This window comes from Lygodium microphyllum, chromosome 20 (genome assembly GCF_053477565.2).
Source record: "Lygodium microphyllum isolate KBCC chromosome 20, Lygodium_microphyllum_v1.1.10, whole genome shotgun sequence".
Classification (NCBI taxonomy): Eukaryota; Viridiplantae; Streptophyta; class Polypodiopsida; order Schizaeales; family Lygodiaceae; genus Lygodium; species Lygodium microphyllum.
Window position 1 is genome coordinate 133,197,901 of NC_141154.1, and position 23,702 is coordinate 133,221,602.

Below are 23,702 nucleotides of genomic sequence, written 5' to 3' on the forward strand. Positions count from 1 at the left end.
TAAAAATTAGATATACGAACTCATTTGGAAAGAAAATGTAATGGGGAATTGCTGGATGACACTCTATTAACACTTTTTCCCTGCTATTTGAGGACTTCGGACTAATAAAGTGTGTATACACCAATTTCTCAGCTAGGCCTTTTTGTCCCAAGGAGTATTGTCGCTCTTTGTATCATCTTGGCATTATGCTATATGCCAAATTAAACTGTATTGATTGGGAAAGTTAATTGTCACAAGGATAGTAAAACTGTGACAAGACGAGTAAGATTACCTTCCAAAAGCTAACCGAACCAATCTAAACATAGAAACATTCATACCCTAAACACTTGACTACTTTCCTTACCGTAAGGACAATAATTTCATAAAGATAAGAAACTAGGGTTTGTCCCTAAATGAAGAAACCCTAGGCCGTCAACTTAAAGAATCTAAACAGATTATTCCATCGCAGGACTTGCGCAACATGTATGAAATCATTTTGTGATTGATTCACAAGGAGAAAAGGGAAAAAAACCCTCATCAAGGACGGCAGATCCTTACGCAAGTTATCTTGCAAAAAGACGTAGTTTTGGATATCCTTCTAAATAAGGAAAGTTGTAAAATAGAAACTAGCATATCTAAGGTACCTTAGGGTTAACCAAGTTGGGTATGCCCTACACCGAAATATAAGGGATCTTGCCAAGTTACAAGACACCTTGAGAACGACTGCTGATACACTCAAAAAGGAAAGAACACTTCCTTAGCAGTTTGCCATACAACTGGGTTGATTAATGGAAATATTTGTGCTTGCTAGAGATTTTAGGGCTCTGTTTGAATTATGAATTACAAATTAAATAAGTACCTATACTTCAGGTTAAAGGCCTGAAGGGAGAGGCAGCTTCAGTTACCCCCGACTGCCTGCCTGACCCTAACCAAGGGGGTTGTTGACCGCGCCGGGAACGTGGACCAAACCCGCCGCGAGAGGTCTTTCCATTAAGCTCTACTTGGAGTAGGAGGACGCTTGGGTGCCAGGGGGGGCTCTGGCCGTAAATTCCTCGCCTTCCGGGTGCTACACAAGAGGCTAACGTGACTCGGGATTGGATCTCGAGGCCCGCATACTAGTTGACGGGCGGAAGCTTGGAATAGTGATCCCTGGAGATTACTGGTTAGCCTTCGGGCAGATTATGGACAAGCCTACGGGCGGAACTTCTTGTATTTCATAGATAAAATGATGAGATGTTAAAAGAACTTGCTTGATGTTGTTTTTATATGTCACGTGATAAGATTACGTGAAGGAACCAGTGCTTAACAAGGTTAATTAAAGAAGTCGATTGTTATATGTCTAATTAATGTGTTAGATAATTACATAACTAAAACAAATCGAGGAAAGTGCGGAGGATGGGCCATGGGTCCGTCCTACGGTTGGGTGGTCCCGGTTAGCCGGGAACTTTTCTCAAAAATCTCGAAGAACAGCAGAATGATCATCATCATAAAAAAGAATAACGAGAACGATGACCTAGAGTTACGTCTTACCCGATTTACGTTGTTTTAGGGGAACGGAATGGGACTATGCCTTATGGCAGAGAGGTTGAGCTTTGCATCCCTCTTGTTTTCCATTCTCCTTGAACCAAGTGTAGCGTGAATCCGCTTCGGACCTGGCGTTTCTGCGTAAAGTAGTTCGCTCGGGTCTGACGCTAGTTGTTGTTAGCTAATGACCCATTAGGAAAACCCTAATTCCGGTCGATCCTAAGTGGGAACGGCCAGGATACTTCCGCTACGTGGCAGACGCGAGAAGAACTAGATCGCAAAACCCGTAACATTCCATGGGAGTGCCGGGCGGAGCTTTCTAGACATCCTTTCCGATGGACTGCTAAGACGTGTCCTGGATGATACTAGGGGACACGTTACAGTTGGTATCAGAGCCAACCAACAACGGAATTGTTTTTATGAGATCTCAATAAAATGGAATAAAGAAATTGTTGCTGTCCAAACATTTCCTCATCTTCAATGCTGTCTTGCAGAACTATGAAGCGTGGAAGAAGTTTTTGGTGTTTCGGGTCATGTTTATGACTGCAATGCATTCTCCGCTTTATAGACAAAGAATTGGGATGATGAACATCCTGGAGCAGATTTATAATCCATCACCTTTATACATAGAACGAAGATGGACGGGGTCTTCAGGAATCTACTACATAGCTGCCCACCGGTTCGCTTATCTACAGACCAACCTAAAGAGGATCAAGTGCTTGGAAGACTTGAAAGTCGTGAATATGTTTATTTTTGTGGAAGCTCACGTAAATTTGACTTTACATATTCAAGGTCGGAGGGTTGAAATGAACTCATATGTATATGAGGAAGTAACCCGTGTAATCCCAGCCGACAGGATTAAAGTGTTGGGCTGCCATGAGAAGTATGGATTCCAACAAAAAGGGTATCCTGAACTTCCAATGAATTATCGATTCCTAAAGATCCATGACCCAAAACCCTAATATTACACAGTTCCTGTAGACAAATGCAATACAACGTTGTTCTCCCCAAACTGAATGTAATGATTGGATTATCATCACACGAGACGTTGTATAAGGCTACGTCCATGTAAATATAAATAAAGACTTCTTTTATCAATATTTGGCTGTGCATCAGAGTTGTTAAAAAAATTAATTAGCTTCATTATTTACGAGATAGCTGAACTAAAGATAAGAAAACTTTTATCCAGGCACAACCCCAGGTACAGGTTCCAAATTCGCCCCCTACATCAAGTACTGTTGTGACCCAGGAGAAGAAGTTCCTCCTCAAGTAGATAAAGCCACTCGAGTTTGACGGGAGAGGAAGATTCGTCCAGTCTGATGCTGAAATTTGGATTGAATCTATGGAGGATTACTTTGAAGCAGCTGGTACTGCACCTACCAATCAGGCCATGCTCGCCAAGTTAAAACTCACCGGCGAAGCCAGACTTTGGTGGAAACAATGGTGCAGGGATCAAGGGACTTCAGAGGGATCCGTTACCTGGGAGAAGTTAAAGAAAGCCGTGCAGGGGAGATATTTTCCACCTGCATATCGTACTCAGAAAATGAATGAGTTCTATGAGCTAAAACAGCTAGGACTCACCCTTGACGCATACTACTCTAAATTTGTCTCACTCTTAAAGTATGTGCCATAGATGGACATGACACAGCAGGTGTCCAAATTTTGCGCGGGCTTAAATCCACCCTTAAATACCCGTCTCGAATCTATGCGTCCATCAGATCTTCAGGATGCACTCATTCGAGCGGCACCTATAATTCAGGAGGTGCAAGCTAGACCAAGGGGTAATAAAACTTGGTCCTATAGTGACCCGAACAGAGGAGCATTCAGACCTCAAGTGAAGAGATTTCAAGGTCACAATCAGGGACAAAGGAAGAAAGCAAGGACAAATAACGTCAACAACTTTGTTCCTACTCAAAGTAATGGCCGAAACCTCCGATGTTTCCACTGCAACGAACCCGGTCACTTCAAGAGGCAATGTCCCAAGCTCAGCGGGGGACATCGTCAAACGCCTTTCCAAGGTGCAGGCCACGGTCAAGGAGCCGCTACCCGTGGAAGAGGAAGAACTGCCTGCATTGCCAATAGGCAAAGATGTGAAGAAGAAGATGAGGAAGATCCGACTATGGAAGCAGAATTCGAAAGAGCGACAGTCCATGCCGCTTTACACAAGAAAGGGCCGAATCGCTAGTTCTCGGTGATTCAGACATCGTCGGACTATCGAGGTAAAGGTTTCAAAACCTTGATTGATTGTGGCAGTACACATTCCTTTATTTCACCAGCATGTGCAAAAAGATTAGGAATAGCCACAGTAGAAGCACCTACCCTACTGGTGGAATTGGTAAATGGTCGTGAGGTAACTTGTACCAAGCAAACTGCTAAGGTGGAATTCTTTCTGGGAGGAAAGAAAACCTCAGTCAAATTCAGAGTCATGAATTTAGGTATCCATGAGTGTCTACTCAGGATGGATTGGCTTAAGCCTAATGACGCCCACATCCACTGTGGAAAGGGTCAAGTTTCCTTTCGAAACTCTGAAAGGGAGTTTGTCACAACTCAAGGTGAGGCAGGAGTGCCAAGAATCCAATTAGCCAAAGTATCTCGGATCATAAAAGGAGTCAGAAAAGGATTACCCGTTTACCTGATCAAACTCAACAAGTTAGATCAAAAGCAAGAGTCTCATGAAGGACCTTCTTGGCTAAAGGAATACACTAACGTATTCCCTGAGGAATTGATTGAACTTCCGTCTCCAAGAGAAGTAGATCATGAAATTAGGCTAGTGCCTGGAGCTGCACCAATTGCAAAGAGACCTTATAGAATGTCCATACCAGAAGCAATTGAGTTGAAGGAACAGCTCAAGCAACTGGATCAGGGTTACATCTGGCCTAGCAACTCACCGTGGGGAGCTCCAGTACTATTCCAGAAAAAGAAAGATGGGACACTTCGACTATGTATTGATTACCGAGGGTTGAATCAATCGACAGTCAAGAACAAGTATCCTATTCCTAGAATAGATGAGCTTCTTGATCGTCTTCAAGATGCAAAGATCTTTTCCAAGATTGATCTCATGTCAGGTTACTATCAAATAAGGATCAAGGAAGAAGATATTCCAAAAACGGCCTTCAATACAAGATATGGGCACTTTGAGTTCTTGGTTATGTCATTCGGGCTTACAAATGCACCTGCCACCTTCAATAGATTAATGCAGGATATTTTTAGACCATATCTTGATGATTTCGTGTTTGTCTTCTTCGATGACACTTTAGTCTATTCTAAACAGGAAGAAGATCATGAACCTCAACTTCGGATTGTCCTTGAGACAATGAGGTCCCATAAGCTGTATGCAAAAATGAAAAAGTGTGCATTCTTCAAGCGTCAGATTGAATATCTAGGATTCATAGTATCATCAGAAGGAATATCAGTAGACCCAGCCAAAGTCAAAGATGTGCTTGAATGGCCAATACCAGTATCCGTCAAAGAAATACGTAGCTTTCTTGGCTTGACAGGATGGTATAGGGTCTTTATCAAAAACTATGCTTTGATTGCAGCACCTCTTATAGACTTACTAAAGAAGCAGACTTCTATTACATGGTCAACTCCCGAACAAAATAGCTTCGACAAATTGAAGCAAAGTTTGGTATCAACACCTATTCTAAAACTTCTTGACCTCAATAAGGAGTTCGAGGTAGTAACGGATGCCAGCATTCTTGCCTTGGGGTGTGTACTTATGCAGGAAGGTCATCCAGTAGCATACTCTTCAAGGAAATTGAAGAGTCATGAAAAGAATTATGCCACGCATGATCTGGAATTATTAGCTTTCATCCATGCTCTAAATCTTTGGAGACACTACCTGTTGGGTAACAAGTTTACTCTAGTAACCGATCATAAGAGTCTCAAATGGATTTTTACCCAGAACGAGCTCAACATGAGGCAACGTCGGTGGATTGAAGTATTGGAGGAATATGATTTTGAAATCAAGTACCGACTAGGGAAAGAGAATGTAGTTGCCAATGCACTCAGTCGCAAGGCATTCCTAAATTCCCTAGTCTTGCAGAATCCATCAACAGCTAGATTTCTAGCTACAAAGGTATCTATGCCAAACAACCCTATACTTGAACTAGCTAGAGAGGAAGCATGCCATGATTTGACCTACCAAACAATGATAAAGGAAATATCTACCAAGGAGCAGAATCAGAAGTTGCAAGCTAAGTATCATGAATTTTCCATTGATAATGGGCTTGTCTACTACAGAACAAGGCTGTGTATACCAACAAGCCAGTCACTTAAGCAGAAGATATTATGGGAAGCTCATGATTCTCCTTTCGCAGGACATCCTGGCTATGCAAAAACTCTTAATGCAGTTAGGAAGAGCTACCATTGGGAGAGGCTCAAAGGTGACGTTCTCAAGTATGTCACTGAATGTTTGTCTTGCCAACGTATCAAGGCCGAACATGTCATGATGCCAGGGAAACTGCAACCGCTTGACATTCCCTAAATGAAATGGGAATTCATCAGTATGGATTTTGTTGTGGGCTTACCCCAAATCCAAGGAGGATACAATTCCATTATGGTTGTGGTTGACATGCTTACCAAGGTTGCACACCTGATTCCAGTAAAGACAAACTATAAAGCCTCCGACATTGCAAGATTGTTTATCAAGGAGATATTCAAGCTACATGGGTTACCTAAAACAATCATTAGTGATCGAGATTCTCTCTTCACATCACACTTTTGGAGAGCTATCTTTGAAGCCATTGGGACTCAGCTCTGTTTTAGCACCGCCTACCATCCCCAAACAGATGGCCAAACAGAGCGAGTAAATCAAATCATTGAGGATATGCTTAGGGCATACTGCTGTCGAGAGCCAAAGAGGTGGATTCAATACTTGCCATTAGTTGAATTTGCCTACAATGCCTCTTATCAGCAGAGCATTCAAATGACCCCTTTCCAGGCATTGTATGGTCATGATTGTCGAAGTCCCCTAAACTTTTTTGATCCAACCCTAAGAGTTGAAGCTTCAAGACAAATGTTGGAGGACATGGATGATCAAATAAGGTCAATAAGACAAGACATACAAGCAGCCAAGGATAGACAAAAGGCATATGAAGATTTGAAACGTCAAGAAAGAGTTTTCGAAGAAGGAGACATGGTCTTCATTCGGGTACGCCCTAAAAAGAGTTCTCTATCCCTAGGAGAATGCAAGAAGCTAAGTCCAAGGTATTGTGGGCCGTATAAAATCCTCAAATGCCTAGGACCCAATGCTTATAGATTGCAACTCCCTGAGAACCTAAAGGTTCACAATGTATTCCATATCAGCCTATTGAAAAAATATGTACCCAATCCTAATCATGTACTTGATGACCAACAAATTGTAATGCCTAGTCAAGGAGTCCTTGAACTAAGGCCAGAAAGGGTCTTAGATGTTAGGGAAAGACAGTTAAGTTCTAGAACCTTGAAAGAATGCCTTGTCCAGTGGAAAGATTATCCCAAAGAGGATGCCACTTGGGTAGATGAAGGCACTCTCAACCATCAATATCCCCAGTTTATCTTGAGATGAGGACATCTCCATTCCTCCAAGGGGGAGAGAATGTAATATTCCGCATTGAGAAAATAAATGGGACTTATCGAAAAAAAATTTAATTCCCCCCCTTATCCCTCCAGCCGACTGACGAGCTAGAGGGGGAGGGGAATAGAAGGAGTTGTAAGCTCCTTGGTGGAGCCTTAGGAGGGAGGGGGACCATGCGTGTTGACACGCCATGAGGAAAGATCCCCCTCCCTTCCACTATTTAACCAAGGGGGGGGCGCTGTACAGGAGGAGGCTGGGCCGTGCCACCATAACTCTGAGCCGAGGGAGGATGATGAGTCGCCAACATCTGCCTCCACCACATCGCCATCTACTGCCGCCAGTCCGTCTTGGGGAACCGTGAGCTGCTGCGCCAGTCAGCAGCCGCCTCCCAGCACGCCACTTGCAGTCGCACGCCCTGCCACCTGCCCATCATGCCGTCAGAAGCTTTTCCCCCCACGTGGCCCTTCCAGAAAGCCCCTTCGAAGGTTCCAAGGTGGGCTTCCTAAGCCCTTGTTTCCCCCCCCCCCCCTCTCGGGTTTTTAAATCCCCCTTAAGGCCTTATTTCTCCCCCCTCTCGGGGTTTTAATCCCCCCCTAAGGCCTTGTTTCCCCCCCCCCTCCCGGTATAATCCCCCCCCCTAAGCCTTGTTTTTCCCCCTCCGGATTTTAATCCCTCCAAAGCCCTTATTACCCCTGGGTTTTAATTTTCCCCGCTAAGCCCTTGCCCTTTTCCCCTCCTCATAGCTCTTGCCCTTTTCCCCTCCTCATAGCTCTTTAGACTATTTAAGTCACAACCATAGGCCTACTTTGTCCTTAGGCTACCTTGCAGACTTCCATTCTCTTGCGTTAATTCCTTCACTCACTTTTTAGATCTTCTTGTGTAAGCGCTCTCTTAATTGAGCTTTGTGTTCTTAGTTTTATCAAACAAGCCGGTGTCCACACACTCCTATGTCCTAAAAATCCAATTCTTCATCATGGCCTCGTATGGTATTCCGTAAGGGAGGAATAGCCGTGAGATAAAAGATAGGGAGGGAAGTAGAGGGAGTAAAGGAGGAAGAGTGGGAAAAAGGTAAAAGAAAAGGAAGGAGAAGACGGTGGAATTCCAAGAAGAAAAAGGAAAAGGCTATCTCACATTCGAACTACGATGCCGCCGAAGAAAGTCCAAGGTGTAGCTGAGGGAGGGTCATCTCCCGGTATCCATGTGGATATCTCACCTCAAAGCCAGGTTTTTCTTCTTGGTGTTAATTCGGTTTTAAGTCGATCATGCAAAGAAAAATTGTTAAGGATAGGATATATTTGTTCGAGTTATTTTTAACGAAGGAGTTAGCTTATGAATGACAATGTATACAAATTAGCTTTCTTCAAATTGCATCAAGAATTATAAAATTATAGGCAAGATTATCCATTTACTATAGTAATATATTCCTAAAGTGTAGAAACTATATCTTGCACCATTAGTCTTATTTCTTTCGCAACGAATCATGGTAAAATGGCTAAATTCATGAAAGGTTTCTTTCGATGCTCAAATTACTAGGGAGTTATCTTTGCTAGTTGCAAATCTTAGCAAGGCAACTGTTGTTATTTGGCATGAGTTCATCTTTAAAGAAAACGGAAGTTAAATGTTAGGAATTAACAAGTATAAAAATTAGATATACGAACTCATTTGGAAAGAAAATGTAATGGGGAATTGCTGGATGACACTCTATTAACACTTTTTCCCTGCTATTTGAGGACTTGGGACTAATAAAGTGTGTATACACCAATTTCTCAGCTAGGCCTTTTTGTCCCAAGGAGTATTGTCGCTCCTTGTATCATCTTGGCATTATGCTATATGCCAAATTAAACTATATTGATTGGGAAAGTTAATTGTCACAAGGATAGTAAAACCGTGACAAGACGAGTAAGATTACCTTCCAAAAGCTAACCGAACCAATGTAAACATAGAAACATTCATACCCTAAACACTTGACTACTTTCCTTACCGTAAGGACAATAATTTCATAAAGATAAGAAACTAGGGTTTGTCCCTAAATGAAGAAACCCTAGGCCGTCAGCTTAAAGAATCTAAACAGATTATTCCATCGCAGGACTTGCGCAACATGTATGAAATCATTTTGTGATTGATTCACAAGGAGAAAAGGGAAAAAAACCCTCATCAAGGATGGCAGATCCTTACGCAAGTTATCTTGCAAAAAGACGTAGTTTTGGATATCCTTCTAAATAAGGAAAGTTGTAAAATAGAAACTAGCATATCTAAGGTACCTTAGGGTTAACCAAGTTGGGTATGCCCTACACCGAAATATAAGGGATCTTGCCAAGTTACAAGACACCTTGAGAACGACTGCTGATATACTCAAAAAGGAAAGAACACTTCCTTAGCAGTTTGCCATACAACTGGGTTGATTAATGGAAATGTTTGTGCTTGCTAGAGATTTTAGGGCTCTGTTTGAATTATGAATTACAAATTAAATAAGTACCTATACTTCAGGTTAAAGGCCTGAAGGGAGAGGCAGCTTCAGTTACCCCCGACTGCCTGCCTGACCCTAACCAAGGGGGTTGTTGACCGCACCGGGAACGTGGACCGAACCCGCCGCGAGAGGTCTTTCCGTTAAGCTCTACTTGGAGTAGGAGGACGCTTGGGTGCCAGGGGGGGCTCTGGCCGTAAATCCCTTGCCTTCTGGGTCCTGCACAAGAGGCTAACGTGACTCGGGATTGGATCTCGAGGCCCGCATATTAGTTGACGGGCGGAAGCTTGGAATAGTGATCCCTGGAGATTACTGGTTAGCCTTCGGGCAGATTATGGACAAGCCTACGGGCGGAACTTCTTGTATTTCAAAGATAAAATGATGAGATGTTAAAAGAACTTGCTTGATGTTGTTTTTATATGTCACGTGATAAGATTACGTGAAGGAACCAGTGCTTAACAAGGTTAATTAAAGAAACTGATTGTTATATGTCAAATTAATGTGTTAGATAATTACATAACTAAAACAAATCGAGGAAAGTGCGGAGAACGGGGCATGGGTCCGTCCTACGGTTGGGTGGTCCCGGTTAGCCGGGAACTTTTCTCAAAAATCTCGAAGAACAGCGGAATGATCATCATCATCAAAAAGAATAACAAGAATGATGACCTAGAGTTACGTCTTACCCGATTTACATTGTTTTAGGGGAACGGAATGGGACTATGCCTTATGGCAGAGAGGTTGAGCTTTGCATCCCTCTCATTTCCCATTCTTCTTGAAGCAAGTGCAGCGTGAATCCGCTTCGAACCTGGCGTTTCTGCGTAAAGTAGTTCGCTCGGGTCTGACGCTAGTTGCTGTTAGCTAATGACCCATTAGAAAAACCCTAATTCTAGTCGATCCTAAGTGGGAACGGCCAGGATACTTCCGCTACATGGCACACGCGGGAAGAATTAGATCGCAAAACCCGTAACATTCCATGGGAGTGCCGGGCGGAGCTTCCTAGACATCCTTTCCGATGGACTGCTAAGACGTGTCCTGGATGATACTAGGGGACACGTTACATATTAGATAACCATTTATCTTTTAATTCATTGATCAACAAAGCCAAACAGTGCTCTTAAATCTGTAATAAGCACAAACCTTTCCATTGGTCATTTTTGTTGGCAAACTGCTAAGGAATAAATCATTCCTTTCGAATGCATCTAGTACTCGATCCGGGATGACTTGCGACTTGGCAAGATCCCCTATATCCTGGGTTAGGGCGTACCCTATTAACCCAACTTGGTCAAACCTTAAGTTCATAGGTTATTTCAGTTTATCGGTTGGTCTTTATTTTCCAATCAATCTTTTTAACTCAATAAAGATACTAAATTAAGATGATTATTCATCCTCTTGCAAGATAACTTGCGTAAGGACCTACCAACCTTATTGTGAGAATTTGGCCATTCCCTTGTGATCCAATCACAAGATCATATGATTCCGCACTTGCTTCGCAAAGTGTCGCATCGAACTATGAGACTTATTCGGAGTCGCGAAACAATCTGTTCCTGATTACATTAGGCTGACGTCATTAGTCCTAGAGTTCCAAGTTCCATCTTGTAAGATTCTTAAGGACAAACCCTAGATCATTTCCCAAATATGTTTCACTATCCCTACATTTGGTGAATGTGGGCAAGTATTTTGGGTATAGGAGTTTCAGTTTTAGCAATACGTACGATTAGGTCACGTATTAATTTCCTAGTGAATTTCTTGGAATTTAACTCATTCTAAACGAGTACTCCGTGGTTTAGGTATTTTAGGTTTATGCCCATTTGTTCAACTCTAGAAGATAATTACGTGATCATTTCCACATGACTCGTTGTCTACGCGTAAATTGATTTTTCAACCCTAACTTATCGATTTAAGGTCAGGCATAGGTTAGGTTAATTCCAACTAATCTTCCTATAACTTTGCGAACAAAATTCATGCTAAACAAGCAACCTTTTACTTGATAATTTATGCAGTTGACAAATGATAATTTCCTAGAGTTATGCATTGTAAGAATCATTTCATGCCTTGCACTTTCCATCATGATTCATTGCGAAGAGGATATGGGTTAATAGTGCGATATGCAGTTTATACTTCCAGGCTTAAACAAAGTATACTATTTTAATGGACATTAATCTAATTTTTAATTCATTTCAATGCATAAAGCTATTTGCTAGAAATGCATTTATGCTTCCTTTATTTTGCTTGTTTTATTGAAAGTATTAATGACTAAGTTCCTCCGTCGTGAGCATTTAGGACAAAAATGTATCCTATTTTCCAACAATTATCCTTGCATGATTGAATTACAACAATACCAAATAAAAATTAGGAAGGAAAACCTAGGCTTGGGGTGAGATGTCCACGTGGATGCTAGGAGACGACCCTCCGGCCAGCTGCACCTTGGACTTTCTTAGGAGGCATCACAATTGTAGTCTTTCCGTTGTGGAAGCAGCTTTACAACTCCTTTTTGAAATTCCACTGTGGCTTCCTTTGCGATAAATTGCACCATCCGTTGGAAACAGTTTCTAGAAGGTTTCCTCCTACAAACTTGAGTGGGGATTTCCTACAGGAAGGGTCTTTAAAACCCCTGCTTAAAAGTGGGCAAAAGGACTTGATCTCAACGGGGTAATGGGCTTTTAAACCCCACTTGAGAGGGCAATACGAGGGCTCATGGAAAAGGGCTTTGGATCCTGGGGCTGGGTGGAAAGGAAAGGGAAAAAAAGGTGTGTAAGACCTTCAAGAGGTTATTTTGTGTGAGAAGGGGAAAGGCCTTAACGAGGCACATGAGGGAATTTTATGTGGGGGAAATAAAGGTTAAAGGCACCATATGAAGAACTTTTTTGGAAATCAGGGGGGAAAGGGCCTAAGGGAGCCTTAGAGAGGAAATTTAAAGGGGAGAAAAGAGTAGCCTTTAAAGGCTATAGGAAAGGGCATAAGGGTCCTTAAAGGAAAAATTGGAGGGGGGAAAGGAGTAACTCCAAAGCCCACAGGAAGGGGGGCTTAGGAAGCCCCCCTTGGAAGCTTCTAAGCTTCCAGAAGCTTACGGCACGTGGAGGGGGGGTTTTGAGGCCGTCAGCTGGCGGCGAAGCTCTGGTGGCAGCGGCGGCTGATTGTGGCGGCGTCTCCTCCTCCAGCGGCTCCACGGTAGTCCTCCCCTCTCTCAAGAAGCACAGGCAGCGACCTCCTTAGCTTCTCCCTCCCTCACGATTTCTCAAGCCACCACTTATGGCATAAAAGGCAGCACCTCCTCCCACAGAGCCTTCTCTCTCTCACTCACAGTCTCAAAACGGCGTCATGGCGGCCCTCTCTTCCTTCTCTTGTGATAGGCGACATTACTTTGTCCTTTTTTCATCTCTCGCTGCCCCCCATGGTTTAAATAGGGGAGGGGAGGGGGATGCTCCCTCCCTTGCGTGTCGACAGGCATGGCTAAGAGCTTAGGCAAGCTCCAGCAAGGAGCTTGCCCACCATACTATTACCCTTTTCCTCCAGCTCGACAATCGGCTGGAGGAGAGGGGAAATAATAAAAAATTTTACTTTCATCTAAAGCATAATTCCATGATCTTCTAATGGCCAGTTCACGCGAGCCTACGCCTTCGGAATATTACATTCTCTCCCCCTTAGAGGAATCGAGATGTCCTCATCTCGAGATAAACTGGGGATATTGATGGTTGAGAGTGCCTTCATCTATCCAAGTGGCATCCTCTTCCGAATAATCTTTCCAGTGAAGGAGGCATTCTCTCAAGGTTTTGGATCTCAATTGTCTCTCCTTAACATCTAAGATCGTGTCAGGCCTTAGTTCAAGGACTCCTTGACTAGGCATTACAATTTGTTGGTCATCAAGTACATGGTTAGGACTAGGTACACACTTCTTCAATAGGCTCATATGGAATACATTGTGAACCTTTAGGTTCTCAAGGAGTTGTAGTTTATAAGCATTAGGTCCTAGGCATTTGAGGATCTTGTACCGTCCACAATACCTTGGACTTAGCTTCTTGCAATCTCTTAAGGATAGGGAACTCTTCTTAGGGCATACGTGAATGAAGACCATGTCTCCTTCTTTGAAGACTCTATCTTGACGTTTCAAATCTGTGTATGCCTTCTATCTATCCTTAGTAGCTTGGATGTCCTGTCTTATTGTCTTTATTTGGTCATCCATCTCTTCCAACATCTGCCTTGAAGCTTCAACCCTTAAGGTTGGATCTGAGAAGTTTAGGGGACTTCAGCAGTCATGACCATACAATGCTTGGAAAGGGGTCATCTGAATGCTTTGTTGGTAAGAAGCATTGTAGGCAAATTCAACTAAAGGGAAGTATTGAATCCACCTCTTCGGCTCACGATAGCAGTATGGCCTAAGCATATCCTCGATGACTTGATTTACTCGCTCTGTTTGGCCATCCGTTTGGGGATGGTAAGCGGTGCTAAAGTAGAGTTGAGTCCCAATAGCTTCAAAGATAGCTCTCCAGAAGTGTGATGTGAAGAGAGAATCACGATCAGTAATGATTCTTCTGGGTAACCCATGTAGCTTGTGTTGAGAGAGAGAGAGAGTATGAGAGAGATACACAAGACATGCTCCCAAAGAATGATTCATATTGATATAGAGTTAGTATATATAGGTGAGACCCAAGTCAAGTGAGAGATGATATATATAGTTGTAACATCCCCACTCAAACAAAGGTCTCTAGCTGCGAGTGAAAAAACCCTTGGGGAGAACAAGGGAAAAACCCGAGCCCCTACACATACCTACGATACAAAAATGATTTACTATAAAGTTTTCTTGAATACAATGATACATGCCTCAATCAATGAGACAAGAACTTGGAACAATACCAAGTGCATGTCTTAATGAGCTAAAGCGAGCTTCACTAAGAGCTTTTGTGAAGATGTTTGCAACCATTTGATCACTGGGACAATGCTCCACCATAATGGAACCTTTCTTGACTTCATGTCGAACATAATGATAATGAATAGCAATATGCTTTGTTTTACTATGTTGTATATAGTCTTTGGTAAGACTAATAGCACTTTGGTTATCACATCGAAGAGGTGTACTAGATGATGAAGGATGTCCCAAATCTGCAAGTAGTTGTCGAAGCCAAACTAGCTCGCGAGCTGCTAATGATGCAACAACATATTCGGCTTCAATTGTAGAAACCGCAACACATCGTTGTTTCTTGCTGGACCAAGAAACCAAACATCTATTTACAAAGAAACAATTCCCACTTGTAGATCGCATGGATAAGTGTGAACTTTCCCAATCAACGTCTGTATATCCAATAAGGTCAAGAGAAGTTGAAGAAGATAAAGAAGAATCCTCTCGACGACGACCAAATTCCTTAGTACCCTTGAGGTACTTAAGAATACGTTTTGCAGCACTCCAATGAATAGTGGAAGGGGAAGAAAGATACTGTCCCAAAAAGTTAGCTGCAAATAAAATATCTGGTCTTGTGTTTAAACCAATAAATTGAAGACAACCAACAAGATTAGCAAAAGGTTGATGAATGGCTGATTCTTCACTGTGTGTTGTAGATGTACCCTTGGTAGAGCTTGAAAGAATGGGAGTGTTGGCAGTGTGCACATTTGTCAACCCAAACTTCTTAACAATATCATTAATAAACTTTGTCTGGTGAAGAAGAAGAATGCCTTGTTGTCGGTGTCATTGAACTTGAATACCCAAACAAGAATGTATCTCACCAAGATCCACCATTTCAAATACAGTCGATAAAAGCTTCTTCATAGCATCCAAGAAAGCAATATTATTTGACACAAGAATAGTATCATCAACATATAGAGCAAGAATAATAAAATATTTGTCCTCCCTTTTGATGTAAAGATTTGGGTCAGCAAAACATGCAACAAAACCTTTAGATGTGAAGAAACTGATCAATCTTAATATACCAAGCACGAGAGGCTTGCTTCAATTCATATAATGCACGATGAAGCTGGCATACAAGATGCTCCTTTCCTGCAATCATAAAACCTTCAGGTTGCTCCATATAGATTTCTTCTTCAAGATCTCCATTGAGAAAAGTCGTTTTAACATCCATTTGGTAAATTTCTAGATCAAATAGTGTTGTAAAATCCAAAATCATACGAACAGTTGTGGAGCACACAACAGGAGAAAATGTTTCTTGATAATCTACTCCTGCAATCTGTGAGTAACCTTTTGCAACAAGTCGTGCTTTGAACTTATCAAACGAGCCATCAGCTTTGGTCTTGGTTTTATAAACCCATTTGCATTTGATAGGAACACGATTTGGGGGGAGTTCAGTAAGAATCCATGTACCTTTGGAGATTAAAGAATCTTACTCAGCTTGCATAGCTTCTTGCCATTGATCCCTTTGAGACGAATTGATAGCTTCCATATACGATATTGGATCCTCTTGGACAGACATAGCATCATTAAAGACATCATATTCAATAGAATAGAATCCACGCTCTATCTCAATAGGAAGATTGACATAGATCTCCAAATTTTCATCAATCTTCTTTGGAGGTGAAGGAGGTTTATGATCATCAGAATTAGTAGAATCACAAAGCAAGTAAGGAAATGCACTAAGCAAAGACTGTGTATCATCTGAAACATCTGACGACCATGTGCCACCCATAGTCTTCTCATCAAATATAGCATCACGACTAATGATAACCTTTTGAGAAGAAGGATCATAAAATGTGTAACCTTTGGAATGATCTGAATAACCAAAAAAAAAAACCTTCAAGCCTGGAGGATCCAACTTATGTCGAGTGTCCTTGGGCACATAATGATAAGCAATGCAGCCAAATGTGCGAAAGTGAGAGAGTGAAGGTGTCTTCCCTATCCAAATTGTTATAGGAATTTTACCAACAGGTGCAGTAGCTGGAAGATGATTTTGAATAAAAACAGCTGTTAGAAGTGCTTCAGTCCAAAACTTTTGAGACAAACCAGAGTGTATAAGCATGCAACGTATAGCATTAAGAATAGTGCGATTTTTGCGCTTAGCAACACCATTTTGCTGAGGAGAATAAGGAACTGTAAACTCATAATGAATACCTTGATCCTTACAGAAGTCATCAAATAGATTGGATACATATTCACCACCATTATCACTGCGAAGCGTCTTTATAGAGAATCCAGTTTGAAGCTCCACACTTATCTTGTATTGTTTAAATATAGATAAAGCCTCAGACTTATGTCGAAGAAGATAAATATGTGTGTACCGTGAGAAATCATCAATGAAAGTTATAAAATATTGATATTGAGACTTTGAGGCAGGAAAAGGACCGCAAATATCGGTATGAACCAAATCCAAGAGAGCACGGGAATGTGATGAAGTAGAAGTGTGGAAAGGCGAATGATGGTGTTTTCCAAGTGCACAGTACTCACATATTCCCATACGTGGATGAGATTTAAGATCCATATCTTGCACAAGACCATGACGATGAAGATCAAGAATTTTGGCAAAATTGGAGTGTGCAAATCGTTGATGCCATAATTTGCAATCTGCATCTCCAGGGGTAGTAACAACATTTGCAACTGTATCGTTCAATGATAGCTCAAATAGATTACCATGTCGAGGAGCCACTGCTATAGTATGCCCGTCTTTCTCTATACGACATTGGTTATGATCAAATCCAACAAACAAACCAAGATCAACTAGACTAGCAACAGAAACAAAATTTCTTTGCAAATCTGGAACATGAAGAACTCCTCTTAATATTCTAGTGGATGAAACAGTCCCCAGATATAAATCACCCACTCCTTTGCCTTGACAACTCGTATCATCCGCAAGGTAAACAAACTTCTTGACAGGAAGAGAGTGATAATTGTGAAGCCACTACGATTGGTATGTCATGTTTCCAGTGGCACCTGAATCAACGATGAATAGAGAACCATCATGAGCATGAAGTACCTTTTCTGGAGAGATATCATGATGGACGAAATTGAGCTCCTGATGAGTATGATCATCATCAGTTGTAGTTTGTTGAATAATATAAGCTCGAGAATGTTCTTCATCATATCTGCGTTTATAACAACGACGAGATGGATGATCTGTATGTGCACAATAATCACAAGGAGGAAAACTTTTGGACGAGCGAGGTTGCTTTGTAGTAACTCCATGCTGCTCATCATATTGACGTGCCCAGCAATCAGAAGCCACATGGCCTTTCTTATCACAATAAGAACAATGTTTGTTAGGATAAGCAAGACGAGAAGATTTACTACCTTGATTAGGGCGTCCACCCTGCTGAAAACGTGAAGCGGGACGCTTGCGAGCAACACAAGTAGCATCAAAATCCCTTTGTTCGCGAGTGACCAAAACAGCATCAGATTTTTCCAAATGATGCTCATGATGTTGAGAATATTCAATAAGAGATATACATGCTTTGTCAAAGTGGATATCATCCTTGTTAGACAAAATAGTGATGATATTGTCATATAAAGGATCTTTGATGGTATGAAGTAGTTGAGGAACAATCTGATTTTTAGCAACAGGAGCGCCGGCAGCACCAAGCTGATTGATAATGTCTTTAAAAGCCTCGATATGAGACGTTGAGATGAGATACTCCCAAACAGCATGAGAGGTTTCCTGATGAAAGACATCCAACATAAGTAAGTCAGGAAGTGCAGACAATATATAAGGACGAACCACTTTGTCACGACGTATCCAATCAGTATGATCAATTTTCCATTGTTCAAATAATAGACCATCAGTAATCACAGAATTATTATTCATTACATCAATAGGTTGAACTAGGCAAGAGAGGTCGCCCAAAACAATATCAAATAATTCGTCACCTTTAAGAATTAGCATCATCTTTGCTTTCCAGCCAGGAAAGCCTTGTCCTAATTGGAAGAAGGGAACCGAACGTTGGCCAGACGGATATCCGTTAACAATTACGCAATTGGCCATGCCTGTATGTCAAGAGAAAACAAATAAGATGAGATCGTAGAATCTGCAAACCATGATCAAGACGAGCGTAGTTGAGACGCATGACAATCAAAATAGGGAGATGCACGTAAGAACGACGAAAAGTATTGAGTGACTAAAAAGAAAGCCCGAAATAGAGAGGCGTAACGTGCAAGACGAGATGATGCATATAAGAAAAGTGCTATTTCAGTTGAGCAAAGAACGTGAACGATAATAAAACATCGCTAAAAATAGCAAGATGTTTGCTTGTCGTAATCAACATCATTAACGAAGACGAGCAATTAACAAACTGTAATTGGGGATTAACGAACTGTAATTAGAATTACAGTTTTAAATAAAGAATCGCAGATTTGAGCAGAATTGCTGTCTTGAATCCTGAACTGTCATAACTTTTGATCCAGAACTCCGATTGACAAGTGCTTTTGTTTTTAAAGACAAAATTAACTAATACTTCTAATTTGAACAAGTTCATGTATCAAAACATCACTTGTGCAAAGAATTCAATCAAGTATAAACAATGAGACAACTTATCTTCCTTGTTGTTGCTACGCATCTATAGCTCTGATACCATGTTGAGAGAGAGAGAGAGTACGAGAGAGATACACAAGACATGCTCCCAAAGAATGATTCATATTGATATAGAGTTAGCATATATAGGTGAGACCCAAGTCAAGTGAGAGATGATATATATAGTTGTAACAGCTTGAATATCTCCTTGATAAACAATCTTGCAATGTCTGAGGCCTTATAGTTTGTCTTTACTGGTGTAAGGTGTGCAACCTTAGTAAGCATGTCAACCACAACCATGATGGAGTTGTATCCTCCCTGGACTTGGGGTAGGCCTACAACAAAATCCATACTGATGAATTTCCATTTCATTTGGGGAATGTCAAGCGATTGCAGCTTTCCTTGCATCTTCACATGTTCGGCTTTGATACGTTGGCAAGACAAACACTCGGTGACATACTTGAGAACGTCACCTTTGAGCCTCTCCCAATGGTGGTAGCTCTTCCTAACTGCATTGAGAGTCTTGGAATAGCCAGGATGTCCTAAGAAAGGGAAATCATGAGCTTCCCACAATATCTTCTGCTTGAGTGATTGACTACACAGCCTTGTTCTATAGTAGACAAGTCCATTATTAATAGAAAATTCATGATACTTAGCCTGCAACTTTTGGTTCTGATCCTTGATAGAGATCTCCCTTAGGATTGTTTGGTAGGCCGGGTCATAGCATGCATCCTCTCTAGCTAACTCAGGTATTGGATTGTTTGGCATAGATACTTTTGTAGCTAGAGATCTAGCTATTGATGGATTCTGTAGGATTAGAGAATTAAGGAATGCCTTGCGACTAAGTGCATCAGCAACTACATTTTCTTTCCCTGGTCGGTACTTGATTTCCAAATCATATTCCTCCTGCACTTCAATCCATCGATGTTGCCTCATGTTGAGCTCATTCTGGGTAAAGATCCATTTGAGACTCTTATGGTTAGTTACTAGCGTAAACTTGTTACCCAATAGGTAGTGTCTCCAAAGATTTAGAGCATGGATGATAGCTAGCAAAATCCAGATCATAGGTAGCATAATTCTTCTCATGACTCTTCAGTTTCCTTGAAGAGTAAGCTACAGGATGGCTTTCCTACATGAGCACACATCCTAAGGCAAGTGTACTAGCATCAGTTACTACCTCGAACTCTTTATTGAGGTCTTAAAGTTTTAGAATAGGTGCTGATACCAAACTTTACTTCAATCTGATGAAGCTATTTTGTTCAGGAGTTGACCATGCAATGGTTGTTTGCTTCTTCAGTAAGTTCGTCAAAGGTGCTGCAATCAAAGCATAGTTTTTTATGAAGACCCTATACCATCCTGTCAATCCGAGAAAGCTGTGTATTTCTTTGACAGATATTGGTATTGGCCATTCTAGCACATCTCTGACCTTGGCTGGGTCCACTGAGATTCCATCTGTTGATACTATGAATCCCAAATATTCAATCTGACGCTTGAAGAATGCACACTTCTTCATCTTAGCATATAGCTTATGCGACCTCATTGTTTCAAGGACAATCCGAAGTTGGGTTTCATGATATTTTTCCTGTTTAGAATAGACTAAAGTATCGTCGAAGAAGACAAGCACGAAATCATCAAGATATGGCCTAAAGATATCCTGCATTAACCTATTGAAGGTGGCAGGTGCATTTGTAAGTACGAATGACATAACTAGGAACTCAAACTGCCCATATCTTGTATTGAAGGCCGTCTTGGGAATATCTTCTTCCTTGATCCTTATCTGATAGTAACCTGACCTGAGATCAATCTTGGAGAAGATCTTTGCACCCTGAAGACGATCAAGAAACTCATCTATTCTAGGAATAGGGTACTTATTCTTGACCGTTGATTGATTCAACCCTCGGTAATCAATACATAGTCGAAGTGTCCCATCTTTCTTTTTCTGGAATAGTACTGGAGCTCCCCACGGTGAACTGCTAGGATGGATGTAGCCCTGATCTAGCAGTTGTTTGAGTTGTTCCTTCAGCTCAATTGCTTCTGGTATGGACATTCTATAAGGACTCTTTGTAATTGGCGTAGCTCCTAGTATTAACTTAATCTCATGATCCACTTCTCTTTGAGGTGGGAGTTCCGTCAACTCTTCAAGGAATACGTCTGCGTATTCCTTTAGCCAAGAAGGTCCTTCACTAGACTCTTGCTTCTGATCTTACTTGTTGAGTTTGATCAAGTAGACAGGTAATCCTTTTCTGACTCCTTTTATGATCCGAGATACTTTGACCAATTGGATTCTTGGCACTCCAGCCTCACCTTGAGTTGTGACTAATTCCCTTTCAAAGTTTTGAAAGGAAACTTTACCCTTTCCACAGTGAATGTGGGCATCATTAGGCTTAAGCCAATCCATTCCGAGTAGATACTCATGGATACCTAAATTCATGACTTTGAATTTGATCGAAGTCATTTTTCCTCCTAGAAAGAATTCCACCTTAGCAGTTTGCCTAGTACAAGTAGCCTCATGACCATTTGCCAATTCCATAAGCAAGACAGGTGCTTCTATTGTGGCTAGTCCTAGTCTTTTTGCACAAGCTGGTGAGATAAAGGAGTGTGTACTACCACAATCAATCAAGGTCTTGAAACTTTTACCTTGATAGTTCGACGGTGTTTGAATCACCAAGAATTGGCGATTCAGCCCTTTCTTGTGTAGAGTGGCATGGACTGTCACCCTTTGAAACTCTGCTTCCATGGTCGGATCTTCTTCCTCTTCTTCTTCACACATTTGCCTATTGGCAACCCAGGCTCCTCTGCCTTGGGTAGCAGCTCCTTGACCACGGCCCATTCCTTGGAAAGGTGCTTGGCGATGTCCTCCTCCAAGTTTGGGACATTACCTCTTGAAGTGACCGGGCTTGTTGCAATGGAAACAACGGAGATTTCAGCCATTGCTTTGAGTAGGAACACAGTTGTTGATGCTATTAGTCCTTGCTTTCTTTCTTTGTCCCTGATTAAGACCTTGAACTCCTTCATTTGAGGCCTGAATGCTCCTTTGTTCGGGTCATTATAAGACCAAGTTTTGTTACGCCGTGGTCTAACCTGCACCTCCTGAATTATAGGCGCAGCTCGAATGAGAGCGTCCTGAAGATCTGACGGATGCATAGATTCGAGACGGGTATTTAGTGGGGGATTTAAGCCAGCACAAAATTTGGACACCTTCTGTGTCATGTCCATCTGTGGCACATACTTAAGAAGTGAGACAAATTCACCTCGGATCGAGTGCTAGATGCATTCAAAAGGAAGGATTCCTTCCTTAGCAGTTTGCCAACAACAAAATCGATCAATGGAAATGTTTGTGCTTGCTAGAGATTTTAGAGCACTGTTTGACTTGTTTGACCAATGAATTACAAAATAAATAAGTATCTATACTTTAGAATGAAGGCATGAAGGTTAGAGGCAGCTTCAGTTACCCCCGACTGCCTGCCTGACCCTAACCAAGGGGGTTGTTGACAACGCCGGGAACGTGGACCAAACCCGCCGCGAGAGGTCTCTCCGTTGAGCACTACTTAGAGCAGGAGGACGCTTGGGTGCCAGGGGGGATCTGGCCATAAATCCCTTGCCTTCCAGGTCCTGCACAAGAGGCTAACATGACTCAAGATTGGATCTCGAGGCCTGCATACTAGTTGTCGAGGGCGGAAACTTGGAATAGTGATCCCTGTGGATTGCTGGATAGTCTTTGGGCGGATTGTGGATAAGCCTACAGGCGGAACTCTTGTATTTCAAAGTTAAATATGATGACCTATTAATAAAGAACTTGTCTGATATTGTTTTTCTATGTCAAGTGATAAGATTACGTGAAAGAACCAGTGCTTAACGGGTTAATAAAAGAAGATGGTTGTTACATGTCCAACTATTGTGTTAGATAATTTCATAACTAAAACAACCTGAGGAAAGTGCAGAGGATGGGCCATGGGTCCGTCCTACAGTTGGGTGGTCCCAGTTGGCCGGAAGTTTTTCTCAAATTACAAATAACAGCGGGATGATCGTCAAAGGACACGAACAACAAAAGCGTTGACCTAGAGTTATGTCTTATCCCGATTTACGCTGTTTTAGGGGAATAGAATGGGACTATGCCTTATGGCAGAGAGGTTGAGCTTTGCATCCCTCTCGTTTTCCATTCTCTTTGAACCAAGTACAGCATGAATCTGCTTTCGACCTGGCGTTTCTGCGTAAAGTAGTTCGCTTGGGTCCGACCCTAGTTGCTATTAGGAAATGACCAATCAGGAAAACCCTAATTCAGGTCTATTCTAAGTGGGAACGGCCGGAATACTTCTGCTACGTGGCACACGCGGAAAGCCCTAGATCGCAAATCCCGTAATATTCCATGGGAGTGCCGGGCGGAGCTTTCTAGACATCCCTTTCCAATGGATTGCTAAGACGTGTCCTGGATGATACTAGTGGACAGTTCTCATAGTGGTTATGTCCCTGCTTTCCAAGGCCAGTTGAAATTGATCATATCCCGAATACAAGTCACCTAAAGAATAGATGGCTCATCCAGCAAATGCTTCTGGAAACTCATCCACAACTGGACCTATACCAACATTCCTGATAGTAGCTTGGTTTACTGGCTGCATGTCCTGTATAAATCAGAGAGTACCATTCTTCTTTGGAACCGTAAACCACCTATTTGAGTATGGTGCAGATGATGGCTCTAGAATTCCCATATTGATTTTCTCATTCAACAACTCAACTAGCTTTC